Source organism: Macrotis lagotis, chromosome X (assembly GCF_037893015.1).
Source record: "Macrotis lagotis isolate mMagLag1 chromosome X, bilby.v1.9.chrom.fasta, whole genome shotgun sequence".
NCBI classification, from domain to species: domain Eukaryota; kingdom Metazoa; phylum Chordata; class Mammalia; order Peramelemorphia; family Peramelidae; genus Macrotis; species Macrotis lagotis.
This window is the reverse complement of record NC_133666.1, coordinates 550,449,963-550,456,746: the sequence shown is the minus strand read 5'-3', so window position 1 is coordinate 550,456,746 and position 6,784 is coordinate 550,449,963.

Sequence of the window (6,784 nt, the reverse complement as noted above, 5' to 3'; positions counted from 1 at the left end):
GTTATGATTTCTAATTCTTTACTGCCCTCTGTGCTATCTTCCCTCTGTTTGTATTTTCCCCCTTTCCCCCCCTTAATCCATATTCCCCAGTATTTTGTTTTTGAATACCACCCCCTTCAGTATGTTTGTCCTCCTATATCACACCCTCCCCTTTCCTTACCCTTTCCCTTTTTCCCTTTTCCCTTCCTTTTGTTATTTCCCCTTATTTCCCCCACTCCCCTTCCCCTTCTCCACCCCCCTCCCCTTTTCCTCTTTTAATACTTGAAAGGTTAGATGTTTTATAAGTTAACTGAGTATGTGTAGGTTGACTTTAAGCCAACCTCTGCTCCTTTCTTTCCCTCTATTACGATAGGTTTTTTGTACCTCTTAGTATAATGAGATTTGTCCCATTCAATCCCCTCCCTCCTCCTGTCTCTTTCCTGTCCCCCTTTTTAGGGAGGTAGTGTATTTTTTTAGATCATTCTATCTATGTCATAGAAAATTCTGAGTGTCTGTCCCTTCTAGTTCAATATATTCTATTGGATAGAGTCAAAATTCCTGAGAGTTTTTAGAGTCTTTCTCCCAAGTGGTGTTAAAGCCAGTTAGATAGCAATCTCATGGATAGGTCATGGATGTCCATCATTTCTGGCTAGGTGTATTCTCTCTGTTAGAGTTATATTTCTCAGGATTTATGAGAGTCTCTTCCCCCCCCCCCCCATGCTGGAATATAGCCAGTTTCAATTTACTGGATTGCATTTTTTTCCTTTTACCACCCCCCCCCATTTTTTACCTTTTCATGTGTCTCTTGAACCTCCTGTTTGATATCCAAATTTTCTTTTTAGCTCTGGTCTTTTCATCAGAAATTTTTGGAACTCTTCCATTTCGTTAAATGTCCATCTTTTTTCCCCTGGAAGAGAAGGCTCAGATTTGCAGGAAAGTAGATTCTTGGCTGCATTCCAAGCTCCAGTGCTCTTCAAAATATCTCGTTCCCGGATCTTCTTTGCCTTAAAGTTGATGCAGCCAGGTCCTGTGTGATCCTTACTGTGGCTCCTTGATATTTAAATTGCTTCTTTCTGGCTGCTTGCAGGATTTTCTTTTATCTGATAGTTCTGCAGTTTGGCCACAACATTCCTTGGTGTTTTCATTTTAGGATCTTTTTCTGGTGGAGATGGATGTACTCTTTCAATAATTACTTTGCCCTCCGATTCCATGATATCAGGGCAGTTTTCCATCACTAGATCCTGTAATATTACGTCCAGGCTTTTTTTTCTCTTCAATGTTTTCAGGAATAATTTTCAGGTTGCCCCTCCTCGATCTATTCTCGAGGTCAGTAGTTTTGTTGATGAGGTATTTTACATTTGCTTCTTTTTTTACTATTTTTTGATTTTGTTTAGCTGACTCTTGCTGTCTCATGGAGTCATTAGTTTCTGTAGACTGTTCTTTTTGGGGGGGAGGAGTTTTCTTCATTAACATTTTGCAACTCCTTTTCCAATTGGTCAATTCTACTTTTGAAAGAGCTTTCCATTTGACCAATTGAGGTTTTGAGAGAATTAATTTCTTTTTTGCATTTGCTCATTTGAGGATCTGAGAAATTTATTCTCCTTTTGTGTTTGTCCAATTGTACTTTCTAAGGTTTTTTTTTTTCTTGTTGCAAGGTATTAATTGTCTCTCCCAAATTTTTAAGCTCCTTCCTTATTTCTTCAAGGAAGTCTTTCTGTGCTGGAGACCAGATTGTATTCTCCTCAGAGGTTCCAGGTCTCTCTGAGTTGGGGTCTTTCCCTTCCAGGAATTTTTTTATGGATCCACCTTTCTGCTGACCCTTCTTCATTATGCTAAGACCTTGAGTTGGTGGGGGCGGGGGGCTGGTTCACCTGGGCTTGGGATTGCTAAAGGCTTTACTGAATACAGTTTCTCTGGCTGGCCAGTAGGAGGTGCTGGTTGTGTCTGTGACCTTGGTTGAGAGGCCTTCTCCCTTTGCCCAAAGGGAGGAGTTGGAACTATTGAATTATTTTGCCTTCAATCAATGGTGGGCTTTACCCCGGCCTGAGGTCATTACTCAGCTGGGCTGGTTCTTTTGCTTAGACACCTGGGCCTGAGGCAGAATTAGTTTGCATTTGTTTGGGAGGAGGCCTCAGTGCAATGGAGGTGTGGACTCAGAGTTTCTCAGACCAGAGGAGACCAGGGATGGTGTCCCAGCTCTCCTGCACCAGACCTCTCCCCACAGCCCCTTCCCCAAGCTCCAGGGGGACAGCACCAACACCAGCATCCTCTGCTTCCCCGCGGACCCAAGCCCCCCTCATACAGCCCCACCACTGATCCAGCAGGTCAGGCTCTCGGGCCCTCAGACTCCTGGTTCCAATTCAGCTGTCAATCTGGCTGATCCCGGGCTGATTTTCCCTCGGAGCCCGGACTCACCTGCCAGTACTCAGCCAAGGCTGCTGCGGGAGACAAATCCTGAGGTAGATTTCCCTCTCCTGCCTTTTCTTTCTGGGTTTCCCGGTTCGGAATTCTTTTAAGAGGTTTGTTTCATGTGATAGATGGGGAAGAGATCAGGAGACTTTAGAACTGTGTCTGTCTTCTCTCCACCATCTTGACTGGAAGTCTCTTCATTCTTTCTTAAGGAGTTTAGTATCTAGATTACCATCTTCCTCTCTTTTTCTAACTCCAGCCTTTTCATATTCATGAAGGTGCTTCCTTCATGAAATACCTGAACCTCTCAGTTCCTTAGCCTTCTCAGACAAGATGATCTAATCTACCATCTCACCTTAATTACAGTAAGGTGGTAATGCCCTGAATTTCACTATTATTCACAAATGTTTGATTAAAAACCCTGACTGTCCATTTTTTATCCTAACTTCCTGTTTTTCCATTTTTTCATAATTATTTACCCATTCCTAAAACTATTTTTCAACACCATCATAACCTTTGATTTCTTTATCTTTGAGAAGTGAGATAACATGGTAAAGATGATTAATAAATCTTAAAAGTGTTACAAAAAAATGTAAGCTATTCTTAATTTACCTAGATTTCAGCAATTATCTCAAGCCATTACTGCTGATTTCCACTTTCCTGCCTTCATAATCTTAATCCTAGAAGCAATATTAACCCCATGCTGTACTCTGCTCTCAAATACATCTACTCTCTGACCTAACACCACCATTTATTGCTTGCCAATCCAAATGGATTGCTTCCACCATCTATCTTTTCTATTCCTATTCAGTAGCTGATGAATTGAACTGTAGGAAGTCCTACAATTCTGCAACCAAACCTTATACAAATTTGTTATTTAATATAACTAGGTAGTTCCTGCAACAAAGCAGTCCCTTAATTCCTCTAATTGATTCCTTATCACCCCCCCCAGAAACTATTTTAAACCTTTTCTTCTCTATTATACCCTCCCACACCACCTCTTTCCCTCACCTACTCAGCTGCTGTTTCTCCCTTTTACTTTATGAACAAAATTGAGACCATTTTCCAAGACTCCCTCTTTTGCCCTTCTTTTATCTCAAAATAAGTTAACATCATCCTCTGCCCTCTTTTTCTTTTTTCTAGTTTGATAAGATAAGCTACATAGTGTTATGTAAATGAACTCACACAGGATAGTATACTTTATAAAATGCTTTGTTAGAATCTAGGTAAACTAATGATAACCTACATTTATATCGTACTTTCTCTTTGCTAAGGCCAACCTCTCTACATGTCTCTTTAAATATGCCCCCTTCAGGGATGGCTAGGTGGTGCAGTGGATAAAGCACCGGCCTTGGAGTCAGGAGTACCTGGGTTCAAATCTGGTCTCAGAGACTTAATAATTACCTAGCTGTGTGGCCTTGGGCAAGCCACTTAACCCCATTTGCCTTGCAAAAACCTAAAAAAAAAGTCTATGCTTGGGGCAGCTAGGTGGCGCAGTGAATAGAGCACCGGCCTTGGAGTCAGGAGTACCTGAGTTCAAATCTGACCTCAGACACTTAATAATTACCTAGTCGTGTGGCCTTGGGCAAGCCACTTAACCCCATTGCCTTGAAAAGACCTAAAAAAATGTCTATGCTTTGTGTCCCTTAGGAAGTTTGAAAGTATTTCCCCGATTGAATTGGAAAAGGAGCTACAAATTGTCCATGGCCATGGAGGTCCTTGAATTGCTAAGCTTGCCAGCCCTGGAAGGAATGGAGAAAGTTCACCAAGAGTTTTGTGGTATATGAATGAATCTTATACCCAAACCAGAAGCTGGGAGAAGGAAGAGTGGGAAAAAGGAATTTCTCTCTTCCTCTCTGTACCACCAACTCTGGCATCATTTAAGAACTCAATTACTCACCCAATGGGGAACATACAATATAGCGATTTGAGAGTTTGTCAGAGTTTTTTGGCATAGCTGAGATTTATCTAAGACCAATCAAAGACATATATACTCCATAATCGCTCATAGAAATAGAGAAACAACCATTTAAGGAAGGAAACCATTTCTAGGAGAATGGTCCCTGGCAGTAGAAAAGAACCAAATTTGAATTCAAGAGAAAATTAAACCTGGCTACTGAAAGCTGAGTTCCAGTGAGCAATTCCCAAAATCCCTGTTGAATAATTTTTCTAAGCAGAGATACTATGGCCCAATGGGAACTGTATGAGAACTCTTCAAGGAAATAAAGGACAGCAAGGCCCTAGAGGAATGAGTTACATGTTTTTATGGGTACCTCACTATTGTTGTGTTATGAATTTATATAGTCTTCCCATAGATGCTACTTATATTTATGAATGGCAGCTAGGTAGCACAGTGGATAGACCACTGACCATGGAGTCAGGAGGATGGGAGTTTGAGTCCAGCCTAAGACACTTATCACTTACTAGCAGTGTGAACTTAGGCAAGTCACTTGACCCTGATCACTTCCTTATTCATAGCTGGCTACTGGATCTGCATGACTCCAGAGGAGAAAATGAGGCTGGTGACTTAGCAAAGCACTCCTTCACCCAAATCCAATTTACCTGCTTGTCATGGCATCACCTTCCTAATGTCAGGGTCTTCTTGGTCTTCTTCAAAAATGAAGGACAAATGTTTATATTTATGAGAGAGTAAAATAAAGACAAATATTTTATAATTACTATTCTTATTTGCCATCTTAGAAAGTGCCAAAAGCTTTTAGTTAAATGTGTTTACTAGCCAACAATTTAAGGGAAGAGCATATCAGCAAGGGATTCTGACATATTAGTAGAAGTTTAGACCTATAGTATACCCTAGAACTCAGGGTACCCAACTCATGAATACAAATGCAAAGTGGGAAAGTGTTTTAAATGAAATGTTACATGTAACAACTCTGTCCTGGTTCCTCTTCTCAAGATAAACTCTCTACTCTCTCCATGGCTTCATCAACTTCTAAGGGTTAATTAGTATTTCTACACAGATAACTCAGTTAGATAACCAGCCTCAATCTTTATCTGTGTCCTATTAGACAACTTCTGGCTGTTTCTTGGAGACATCTCAAATTCAGTATGCCCAAAAAGAACTCATTATCTTCCCTGCTCAAACCTAGCTCATTTTTTCTCCTCTTATTTAAGCACTGCCTCCAATTTCTGTAGAATAGAATTCTTCATTGACTCCAACAACTTCCACTGAGTGAGGAGAGGTGATGCTCAAGTCTCTTTACCTTCTCCTTCAGGAAGGAGACTAGTCTAGCCACCTTGGCTGTGGCTAAAATACAAATATCATACATTCAGCATAAACTCCTTGAAGACAAGAACTTCATCCTTTTAAATTTTGCTTCTCAAGTACCTAGAACATAATATAAATATGTTGAATTGAATTAAATTGAATTGAAATGACCAGTTTCCACCAGAGTCACCATCTGGCAGGAGCTAAGTCATTCATCTCTGCGCTCCCTGGGATCATGAATTCATTTCCCAAGCTGCCACTACCCATATATATCTCCTGTCCAGCCTACCTTTTTAACTCTATCATTCTTTATGAAAAGGGAGGTTAAATGGATAGTAGTATCTTTCCAGTCACCATCTTTGTGACTTCCCAGACAATAACTCCTTTCCCTTACCTCTTCCCCCATGTTATATTTCTGTTTAAAAATAAGTCCCTTGAGATCAGGTATTATCTTTATTTCATATTTTACTCCCAAAACTTGACCCATAGTAAACATTTAATACATCTTATTCATTTATTTGTTCATAGTTCAGTACCCTACACATAAATATTTATCAAATTGAGAAGGTCAGCAGCAGAATGGGCACAGTCTGACTCAAACCAGCATGGTTTTATCAAGAACTCAAGAATATGAAATTCTTTGTGTCTGGACACTGTAAATCACTTGTTTAGGGATTGATTCTCAAGATGAACGGGAAACAAATTCTTTATCACTAAGAATGCATACAAACATACAAGCTCAGAAGCATTCAAATAGTGTAATGTTACCCAACAGGCCCCCAAAATACCAAATTAGCTTTCCAAGGCATTTCACAGTTGCTCCAACAGTACCAGTGGAACTGAGCCAAACAACCTTGGAAGCTAGCTTAATGACAGAGATGCACTGTCAATAGAAATTTTTTTTTAAAGGACCATAGCCTAGTTTGGCATTTGAGTCTTGCAGCTGCCAAATAACATCCATTAGTTATGCCAAACTATTCCATGGGGGAAACCTCCATAGGGACGTACTGTGGTTCAGTAAGCTAAGAAATTAGTTGGGATTTAGGTGACTATAGGTTCAGATTTTGCTGACATCTGCATCCTAGAATTTCAGAATCTCAAAATAGGAAGCGATAGATCTCAGAGAATCTGAAATCTAACCCATCCTTGAGGTGGAATCTACTCTACAAC